At 37.7% G+C, this 11,864-nt stretch overlaps 1 protein-coding gene across 1 annotated transcript in view; it reads left to right on the forward strand.

Moving 5' to 3' along the window:
- Positions 1 to 11,864, forward strand: part of TAF12 (TATA-box binding protein associated factor 12) — a 26,665-nt gene continuing 14,801 nt past the window's right edge. The window contains exon 1 of the mRNA XM_004377027.1: positions 1 to 101. The gene's annotated coding sequence lies outside the window, so the exon portion shown is untranslated. The remainder of the gene's footprint in view (positions 102 to 11,864) is intronic.

The following is an 11,864-nucleotide window of genomic DNA, read 5'->3' on the forward strand; positions in this document are numbered from 1 at the left end:
CGGAAGTAGTCGGGGAGGGCCGCGCAGTCGGACCGGCTGCTGAGACGAACGCTTCAGTGGGGCAGTCTCCGCATATCATGGGGAGATAGACGCTGCTGCCTGTGAGTCTTGGGCCCTGGCAGTTGAGGAAGAAAAGCGGGAGGAGGGAGTCAGGACCTGGGCCCACAGTGGGTCAGCGTTTGAACAACCACGTTGCGGAGGAGACGGGGCTGTGAGGTTCTTTGGAAGGGACTGAGGGGCTCGGGGCTCGGAGAAGACGCGGCTGTGGGGACCCGGACAGGACTTAGGGAAAGGGGATCGATGTGAGTTCCCCGGCACCTGAGGGAAGCGATCTGAGACGGTTAGGATGTAAGGACCCACGCACCTTAAGAGGAGGGTCTGAACAGAACGGGGCTTGAAGACAAGGGCTCTTGAGGGGTAAAAACAGGGCAGTGAGGACTTGGACTCTTAAGGAACAGAAGCGGGACGGTGAAGACCCAGGCTGCTGAGGATTCAGAAACAGGGCAGCGAAGACTTAGGTTCCTGACGGGCAGAAGCAGGCAACGAAGACTTGGGTTTGGGAGGAAACAGAAGCGGGCAGTGAAGATGGGATCGGAGCTTTGAGACTCCGAGTTCCTGAGGGAGCCGGCATGTGAGGACCCGAGTTCCTAAAAGTGGAGATCAGCCTCCGAGGGAAAGGTGGGGTTAGAAAAGGTATAGGGATCTACTTTTTCTCATATTCTCTGAAGCCAGAGTGGTAAAGGAAGTATTCAGGGGAAGACGACGCCTTCGCGCTGCCTACTTGGCTTTTGGCAGACTTTTCCTTGTGTCAGATACTTAATCTAGAAAGCCCACGTGCAAGCATCTTCGTTTTCTGCTTCATTCTTGCGAAGCTCAGATGTGACGTTGGAAGCAGTTTGAATTCAGTTATATACTTAATAAGTGCTTTACGTACCATTCCACTCAACCCTGATTGAGCACAGTTCTGTACATCTCAAATGAAAGAATGTCAGCGATATAAGGGCCCGAAAAGATTATCTTTTTTTAAACTCCTAATTTACATTTAAGGAGGCTTTGTCCTGAGAGGGCTTAGGATCATGGTGAGGCAATGATTAATTAGATCATAATTTTGTTACAATACTAGTACTCCTCTGTGCCTATCAAATAGAAAATGCTTGGTTAATATTCCATGAATAAATGCTTCTAGATTCTTTGCTCTAACTTCAAACTCAGAACGGAATATTTTACAGATTCTAGTATGTACTTTATTTCGAGACTTGTTGCTATTGATCCAGTGGATGTCACTTACCAGTAAGGAAACCTTTAAATGAATAAAAAAAAAAAAATTTTTAATCTGAAGCCATTTAGAAAATGGCAGATAAATAGGTTATGTCCTGTACTTTTTTAAAATTTTAGATAAAAATATACATAACAAAACATATACGCATTCCACAGTTTTTACATGTACAGTTAGTTCATTGACACTGGTTACATACTTCACATTGTGTCACCATTCTCCCTTTTTCTGTCCATATTGTTTCACGACTATTAAGTTAGAGTCACTGCCCTTTGAAGTTCTCATCTGTATTTTAGTTAATGTTGTCCGTTTGATCTCATATAGATAATACTTTAAAAGAGCTCAGTGCTCAAGCCGAACAGTCTTTATTAAATTAGCTAGATTGTTTAAACACGACTTCATGGGATAGTTTCAATTCAAGGCTTAAAAGTTGTTTCCAGGCAGTAGATTCAGGGATTCTTCCAGTCTCAGCATATCCAGTAAGTCCGGTTTCCAATAAGGATTTGAAGTTCTGTTTCACATTTTTCCTCCTTTTGATCAAGATCCATCTATTGGGACCGTGATTAAAATGTTCAGTAATGGTAGCCAGGTACCATCCATTTCTTCTGGTCTCATGGGAAAGGACATAGTAGTTCATAGAGGCAATTAGACCTACAGTCTGTTTCCTTCTCTGATTCCCAGGTCTCCTTCCTCCAGATGAATAGAGACCAACTCTATCTTGGGTGGCCACTAGCAAGCTTTTAAGACCCCAAGCACTACTCACTGAACTAGGAGGTAGAACAGAAACTCTAAAAACAGTATTAGGCCAATTGACTGGACAGGCCCATGAATCTGTGACCCTAAATCTGTGAATCAAGAAAACTAATCCTATGAGGTGTTTTTCTGTACCTATGTAGTATCAATAGCTGCAGCCTTTTTGCTGGGGGAGGGCTGCTGTTTTTATTGTAAAATTTTATATAACAGTCTGTTTGCCATTTCGCCCTTTTTTTTCCTCGTGTACAACTTAGTGATATCAGTTACAATAGTCAAGTTGTGTAGCCATTACCTTTAGTTGATGACAATTTTCCTATCACCATAGACAAAAATTCAGTACTTCCCAGAGAATAATTCTCCCTGTCCCTCCGCCTTCCCACCCCGGTAACCACTAGTAACCATTGGTTTTTATATATTTACCTATTGTCATTTCATGTAAGTGAGATCATACAATACTTATCCTTTGTCATTGACTTATTTCACTCAGCATAATGTCTTTGCGGTTCATCCATGCTGTAGTATGTATCAGGACTTTATTTTTCTTTAAGGGTGAATAGTATTCCATAGTATGTATTACCTCATTTTGTTTATCCATTCATTTGCTGAAGGGCACTTGAGTTGTTTCTACCTCTTTGCTATTGTGCGTAATGCTGCATTGAACATCGGTGTACATGTCTGTTCAGTAATGGTAGCCAGGTACCATCCATTGCTTCTGGTCGCATGGGAAAGGAGATGGTAGTTCATAGAGGCAGTTAGACCTACAGTCTATTTCGTTCTCTGATTCCTGGGTCTCCTTCTTCCTCCAGACAAATAGAGACCAACTCTATCTTTCAGACTCCTAGAGTATATTCCTAGGAGTGGGATTGCTGGATCATATTAAAAACAAAACAAAACCCGTTGCTGTCAAGTTGATTCTGACTCATAGCTACCCTATAGGACAGAGTAGAACCGCCCCTAGGGTTTCCAAGGAGCAGCTGGTGGGTTTGAACTGCCGACCTTTTGGTTAGCTGCTGAGTTCTTAACCACTGCGCTACCAGGGCTCCACTGGATCACGTGATAGCTCTATTTCTAACTTTTTGAGGAATCGCCATACTGTTTTCCACAATGGTTATACCATTTTACGTTCCCACAAGCAGTGGATAAGAGTTCTAGTCTCGCCACATCTGTTATTTTCTGTTTTTTTTTATCATTGCCATTCTAGTAGGAGTGAGATGGTATCTCATTGTAGTTTTGATTTACATCTCTCTAATTGCTAAGGAGGAGCCCTGGTGGTGGCAGTGGTTAAAGTGATCGACTGCTAAGTGAAAGGTTGGCAATTCAAAACCACCAGCCACTCTGCGGGAGAAAGATGGGGCAGTCTGCTTCCATAAGGTTTCAGCCTTGGAAACCCTGTGGGGCATTTCTACTCTGTCCTATAGTGTTGCTATCAGTCAGAATCAACTCGATGACAACCTGTTTGGTTTTTTGGTTTTAACGGCTAATGGCGGTCATCTTTTCATGTGTTTGTTGGCCACTTGAGTTTTCTCTTTGGAGAAGTGTCTGTTCAGATCCATTTTTGATTGAGTTATTTGTCTTTTTGTTGTTAAGTTGTGGCAGTTTTATATATATTTTGGATATTAAACCTTTATCAGATATGTGGTTCCCAAAATTTTTTTCCCAGCCTATAGGTTGTCTTTTTCCTCTTTTGATAAAGTCTTTTGATGAACACAAGTATTTAATTTTCATGAGGTCCCAATGATCTATGTTGTCTTCTGCTGCTTGTGCATTTGTTGTCGTATTTGATAATCTATCATTAAAAAAAACTAGGTCTCATAGTTTTACCCCTATATTTTCTTCCAAGAACTTTACAGTAGTACCTAAAAAAATAAAATACCTAGGAATAAATTTAACCAGGGATGTAAAGGACTTACACGGTGAAAACTATAAAATACTGCTGCAAGACCCTAAGATAGACTTCAATAAATGGAAAGATAGTTTGTGCTCATGGATAGGAAGACTTAATACTGTGAAAATGTCAGTACTACCCAAAGTGATCTATAGATTCAGTGCAGTCCCAATCAAAATCACAAAATCCTTTACAGAAATGGAAAAACTTCTTCTTAACTTTACATATAAAGGAAAGAGGCCCTGCATAGCCAAAGCAATTTTGAAAAGGAACAAAGTAGGAGGCCTCACACTACCCAATTTCAAAACATACTAAATAGGTACAGTAATCAAAACAGCCTGGTACTGGTTTAGTGATAGACACATCGACCAATGGAATAGAATTGAGAGCCCAGAAATAAATTCGTAACATCTATGGACAACTGATCTTCGACAAGGGTGCTAAGTCCATTCAATGGGGAAGGAACAGTCTCTTAACAAATAGTGCCGGCAAAATTGGATTTCCACATGCAGAAAAATGAAGTAGGACCCATATCTCACACCATACACAAAAATTGTTAGAGCTAAAGCAATAGAGGTCTTGTCCTATACTTTTAACATAAGCACGTACTGGAAATGGCTGCTTTGAGATAAGGCTAGCAGAGAGACTTGGAGCAGTCACTAGCCTATCTCAGTCACTTCCCTTCTCCAATAATATCTTTTATTAAAATCTGCTCAGACTTACGTGATCATAAGCACTTTCAAGTGTTATATTATTTAATTATCACAGCCGCACAAGTTAAATATTGTTAGTACCATTTTACATGTAAGGAAATAGGTTCAGAAAGGTTCAAAGAGGTTAAATTACTTGCCTGAAACTACCTGGTACTTAGTGGCTGAACCCGAGTTAAATCCAGTTATATGTGCTTCTACTTTTATAAGTGGGTTCTTCTGCACATCTCAGTTTGCCCATCAGCAAAACAGAAGTGATAGTTATATGAAGCACATCTTTGAAAGACATCCCTCCCTCGCTCTTTAAGACTCCTCTTGATGTCCAGTACTGCAGTTTATTAGGGTACTTATGGAGTGTGGTATTTGGAAGAACTAAATTCCTGTGTTTTCACAGAAGCATAGCTATTCAAGATAGAAAAACGGAGCCTGTGTACAACTTTTCCTTGTGATGCAGTAAGATATATTTAATTTTAAATTTAGGAGGCCAAGAAAGACCAACTTGAAGAACAAGGACTTAAATTGGGTTAACTTTACAGTTGTAACATGAACTAGATGATCGGGGGAATTGAGCTAACTTAGTTTTTTCACAGTGAGTTAGCCTATACTCTGTGCAAGTGCCACTACTATATGCAGGTGATCAAAACTTATTTACACGAGATGTGAGGTAGAGCATGATACCGTTTGAAAATACTTGATGGTTTAATTAATGATAGTTTATTTCTAAGTTAATATTTATCTCCATCTGCGAAATGTACTCTATTTCACTCATTCATGGCTCTAGCATTGACTGAGTTATTATAATGGAATTTCAAACTACCTGATCAGAAAATCATTGTGCTAGATTTAGAGCAGATACGAACATAGGAAATATTACTTTTGACCTGAGGTCTTAATGGAAAGCCCCAAACTGTTTTGGAGGCAATACATCAGCAATGTTTACATTCTGCACTGTGAAGCAGGTGTGTTGGAGGCAAAGGACAAACTTTGAAATCTGTACGTATGGGCATATTTAAAATCTTAAGCTGTTAGAGTTGAAAGACTTTGCCTCGTCTAGCTCCTAATTATAGATGTAGAAACACCAGCCAAAAAGTTAGGATGGTGAACAAGGATGATATCCAGCCTCCTGTCTTGGATCTTCCTTGTGCCACAGTACTTCTCATCAGCCTCCTGCTGACCACTTGCTACTGCCGTTTTTTTTCCTAAATCCACTGTTCTCTTTTTAATCTCTGTAGCCATAACAGTGGTTATAGCGTGCCACCAGCATATGTATGCGTGCAGGGTTAATACCAGGATGGGTGAAAAAAATTTAGAATAGAGTTGAACATACATACAATATTAGCACATGTGTTTATTAGCATTTACCATGTGCCACACACTTCTCTAAGTGCTTTTGGTACATAAACTCAGTAAATTGTCACAACAACCAGGAGGTACACTTTATTATTAACCCTATTTTTCAGATGAGAAAACTGAGGCATAAAAAGATTAGGTAACTCTAAAAAAAAAAAGATTAGGTAACTTGCTCAAGGACATAACAGCTAATAAGTGGCAGAGTCTGTACTTGAACCCAGAGTCTATGCTGTTGACCAGTGAGCTATATATACTACCTTTCTGTTAAGTCAGAACCACCTAAATGGGGACAAACTAGTCAACCCCAGCTTCAAATTGGAAAAAATTCTGTTGCTCTCAAGTCTCTTGGACTGCAATGAATTGGTTCTTTTTGGTGTATTTAGTCTGCGAAGTATGAGCTCGTTTAGATACACCTAGAAGCCAGAGAGGAAAGAAACAGCTAGGTAGAAAACCCAGTTATTAAGTCAAGTCATGCATCACAGCAATAGACGGTTTATGCTATCAGGCTGGTAGTCCCCTTGACTCCAGTATTTTGTTTAAATAATAAATTCCTGAACACTTCAGAGATAAAAGAATTTTAAGACAACTGGTCTTCTATTTCCCTGTTCCATTCACTTTTTTTTTTTTTTTTTTTTAAACAGTTAATAAAACTGATGCCTGGAGAAGGCCAGGGTCCTACAACTATTGCCAGGTCTCTCCAGTTCCCTACCCTCTAAAAAATCAGATTCAGTAATAGGGTTGTGACTGTATTTCTGTTTGAGGTACAAGGTTGTTAAAAGGAAAAGCAATTAGGTTTGTTATATGCAGCCTATTGGCCACAGTTTAAATGTGACCATGGTGGGGATAGACTGGGTAACTTAATAGAACTCCCAACCGTAAAATCTTGTTTTGATCGAATTATTAAATATTTTCAGCTGTAAATCATTGAGACATGGACTTTCCAGACTTAATTTGTGAATCATCTAGCACATGATTTCCACATAGTAGGTGCTAGCAAGGGTTAAATATTATAATTGTTCTTTCAAACTATCTCACAGATAATGCCTCTGTTTTTACTCAGTAGTAAATCCTTATCTTTTGGCCTGCTGAGGAAGTGAGAGTTAGAAATTTGAGTAGCCCAAAGGCAGCCCCAGTATATTACATAATGGATCTAAGTTATTTACAATCAGTTCATTCCATTGTGCTTGGTCCACAATCAAGCATGATGAAAGTTGCCAGTAAACAGGTAATTTGGATATGGAGTCATTGACCATTCTAATCTGGTGGTTATGTTTTGTTCTACTTTTTTTTTCAAGTTATTTTTTAATTTGCGTACAATAAAATTCACTCTTGAGGGTACAAGTCTATGATTTGTAACAAATGCATACTGTCATGTAACCACCACAACAATCAGAATACAAAACAGTCCCACCCTTCCCCGCCAAAGAATTTCCCTTATGCTGCTCCTTTGTAGGAGTCCCTGGGTAGTGCAAAAGGTTAATGCACTTGGCAGCTAACTGAAAGATTGGAGGTTAAGTCCACCCAGAGGTTCCTCGGAAGAAAGGCCCAGTGATCTAATTCTGAAAAATCAGCTATTGGAAACCTTATGGAGCAAAGTTCTACTCTAACACACATGGGATCACCATGAGTTGGAATTGACTCGACAGCAACTGAGTGTGTGTGTGTGTGTGTGTGTGTGTGTGTGTGCGCGCGCGCGCTCCTTCATAGTCAAATCCTCTCCCACTCATATCCCCTGGCAACAAGTGATCTGTTCTCCATCCCTATAGCTTTGCTTTTTCCAGTATGTCACATAAATTGTTTCATACTGTAAGCAGCCTTTTGCGTCTTGATTCTTCCACTTAGCATAATGCATTTGAGGTTCATCCGTGTTGTTTCATGTATTAGTAGTTCTTTTTATTTCTGAGTAGTATTCCATTGTATGAGTATACCATTGTTTATCCATTCACCAGGTGAAGGACATTTGAATTGTTTCCAGTTTTTGACAATTATGAATTATTTTGCTATAAATATTCACATACAGGTTTTTGTGTGAATGAACTTATATTCAAGTTGTAATTTCTATAGGGTAATATATAGGAGCAGGATTGCTGAGTCATGTGGTAGGTTTATGTTAAACTTTATAAGAAACTGTCAAACTATTTTCCAAAGCAGCTGTACCAATTTAATTCCCACTAGCAAATGTATGATTGAGCCCTGGTGGTGCTATGGTTAAACACTTGGCTGCTAACCAAAAGGTGGCAGTTCAAACCCACCCAGTGGGTCCACTGGAGAAAGACCTAGTGATCTGCTCCTGTAAAGATTACAGCCTAGAAAACCCTATGAGGCAGTTCTACTCTGTTCTGTAGGGTCACTATGAGTCAAACTCAGTGGCACACAACAGCTGCAGCAGCGTGTGAGACTTTCAGTTGCTTTGCATCCTCTTTAGCACTTGGTATCGTCAGTTTTTGTTTTATTAATTTTAGCCATTCTAATACGTATATAGTAGTATCTCATTATGGTTTTAATTTGCATTTTCCTAATGACTAATGAGGTTGAACATCTTTTCATATGCTTATTTGTTATCCATGTATTTTCTGTAGTCAAGGGTCTATTCAGATTTTTTGGCCATTTTTTAATTGTTTTTTTTAATTGTTGAATTTTGAGAGTTCTTTATATATTTTGTGTACAAGTTCTTTGTCAGATATGTGATTTATAAATATTTTCTACCAGTCTGTGATTTGTCTTTTTATTTTCGTTTATAGAGCAGAAGTTTTTAACTTTGATTAAGTCTACTTTATCAAATTTTTTCCTTCATGGATTATGCTTTTGGTGTTGCATCTAAGAACTCTTCCTAACCTAAAGTCTTGAAAATTTTCTCCTGTGTTTTCTTCTAAAAGTTTTATAGTTTTACGTTTACATTTAGTCTATGATCAATTTTGAATTAAGTTTTTTATACTTAATTTTACTAAAATATATAAAAACATTTCTGTCATTTCAGCCATTTTTATATGTACAATTCATTGACGTTAATGATGTTCACCATGTTATGCAATGATCATCATTATCCATTTCCAAAATTTTTCATCACCATTAACAGAAACTCAGTACATTTAAGCAATACCTCCCCATTTCCCCTTTTCACCCACCCTTAGTCACTGCTAATAAACTGGTCTGTATGCATTTGCCTGTTTTGGATATTTCATGTAAATGAGATCTTATGATATTTGTCCTTTAGTGTCTGACTTATTTCACTTAGCATAATGTTTTCAAGGTTCATCCATGTCATAGCATGTATCAGAACTTCATTTCTCTTTATGATTAAATAATACTCCGTTGTAGTATACACCACGTTTTGCTTATCCATTCATCTGTTGATGGACACTCACGTTGTTTCTACCTTTTGGCTATTGTGAATAATGCTGCTATGAACACTGTTATACAAGTATCTGAGTCTTTTCAGTTCTTTTGGGTAGGTACATAGGAGTGGAATTGCTGGGTCATATGGTAATTTTGAATTAGTTTTTATATAAGGTGAGACATAGGTCAAACTTCATTTTTATTGCCGTTTTTTATTATGTTTTAAAAACAGGGGCTAGTATTATCTATTTCTTCAGATGAAACAACCAAATAGTAGTTCATTTCTTTTCATAGGTAACATACGCATGTAATACAGAATTTGGGTATACAGTTAAAGTACTAAGTCTTCTCCCATTTTGGTCCCATAGGCCATCCAAATACCTCTATCTCCTCCCACCCTCCATCCAAGGCAACCACTATTGGCAGTTTCTTATGTCTCTTCCCAGGAATAATTTGTGCATCTACAAGTGTGGGTATATGTTTTAATAAATGATAGCAAACTGTTCTTACTATTCTGTACCTTGTATTATAACTGAACAATGTATCTTGGAGATATATTGAGCTTCCTCCTTTTTTAAAACAGTTTTATTGAGGTAGTGTTCACGTATCATACAATTCACCTATTTAAAGTGTAAAATTCAATGTTTTTTAGTACATCCCCAGGGTTGTGCAGCCATCACCATAATCTAATTTTAGAATATTTTCATTCCCCCAAAAGAAACCCCATACCCATTAGCAGTTAATCTCCACTCTCCTCTCTCTTCCCAGCCCTAAACAACCACTGATCTGCTTTCTGTATGTGTAGATTTGCCTATTCTGGACCTTTCATATAAATGGAATTGTACAATATGTGGTTTTTTTTGACTGGTTTCTTTTACTTAGCATAATATTTTCAAGGGTCTCATTCTTTTTTAATGGATTTCATTATATAGTTATACCCTAATTTATTTAACTGTATCACTTTTGATGGACATTTAGACTGAGATTCCTTGTATGTGTAGTATTCAATTTATATACAGGTTCAACTATAATATAAACTACTAAAAATGGAATTATTGGAGCAAAACAGTATATACGTTTCTAATTTTGGTAGATACTGCCAAGTAGCCCTTTATAGAGACCACTAACTAATTTATATTCTCCCTACTCCAACAATGTATGAAATGACCATTTCTCCATAAATTTTCAAACACAGTATATATAAAACTTCTGGGTTATGGCCAAATGAGGAAGAAATAGTAGCTTGTAGTTTTAATTTGCGTTTTTATTATGAATAAGAATAAGGATTATTTCATTGTCTTAAGAGCCATTTGAATTTCTTTCTCTTGTGCTGTCATTTTTTTTGTAATTTCTCTTTTCAGCGGTTAGGTACTTACTGATTGTAGATATTCTTTATATATAAAATAAATCAATCCTTTGTCTTTGTTTATGTTTCTTACCATGCAGATATTTTTTATTTTTATGTAATTGAGTATTTTTATGTATCAGTCTTTTCTTTTATGGCTCCTGAGTTTTGATCATCTTTCGAAACACCTTGAGAATATTTTTTCCCAATATTTAAAAATTGAAATTAATTGTTAATTCACATGCATTTACAAGAAGTAACACAGATCCCTTGTACACTGTGCCCAGTTTTCCCCAATGGTAGCATTTTGCAAAATCGTAGTATACCAGCAGAGCCCCGATGGCACAGTGGTTAAGAGTTCAGGCTGCTAACCAAAAGGTCAGCAGTTCAAATCCACTAGCCACTCTTTGTCAACCCTGTGGGGCAGTTCTGCTCTGCCCTATAGGGTCACTGTGAGTCAGAATCAACTCAACAGCAATGGGTTTGGTTTTTGGTATAGTATAGTATGACAACCAGGATATTGACCTTGATATAACCCACCAATTTTATTCAGATTTCCCCAGTGTTACTTGATTCATTTCTGTGTGTGTGTATATATGTTAAGTTCTATATATTTTTTATCACTTGTGTAGGTTCACAGTTCCATCACCACAAGGATACCTTGTGTTGCCCTTTTTAACCACACCCACTTCCCTCTCACCTACACACCCAACTCCTGACAAGCACTCATTTAATCTCCATTTCTAAAATTTTGCCATTTCAAAAATGTATATATACAGTGTGTATTCTTTTTGAATTTGAGTTTTTCACTCAGCATAATTTTCTGGAGGTTTATCCAAGTTGTTGCATGTATCAGTATTGCTAAGTAGTATGTATATGTATGTGTATGTATCAATATTGCTAAGTAGTATCCTTATTCCATGGTATGGATGTATCACAATTTGTGTAACCATTTATCTGTTGAGGAACATCTGAGCTGATTTTATTTTTTAGCTATTACAGATGAACCTGCTATGAACTAGTGAGGTATGAATGATCCAGTGTTCTTGTCAGCATTTGGTGTTGTCACTTTTTTATTTTAGCCATTCTAATAGGTACGTAGTTATATCTCATTGAAGTTTTAATTTGCATTTTCTTAATGGCTAATGATATTGAACATCTTTTCATGTGCTTATTTGCCATTTGTATATCCTCTTTGGTGAAATACTT

Source organism: Trichechus manatus, unplaced genomic scaffold (assembly GCF_000243295.1).
Source record: "Trichechus manatus latirostris isolate Lorelei unplaced genomic scaffold, TriManLat1.0 scaffold00048, whole genome shotgun sequence".
Classification (NCBI taxonomy): domain Eukaryota; kingdom Metazoa; phylum Chordata; class Mammalia; order Sirenia; family Trichechidae; genus Trichechus; species Trichechus manatus.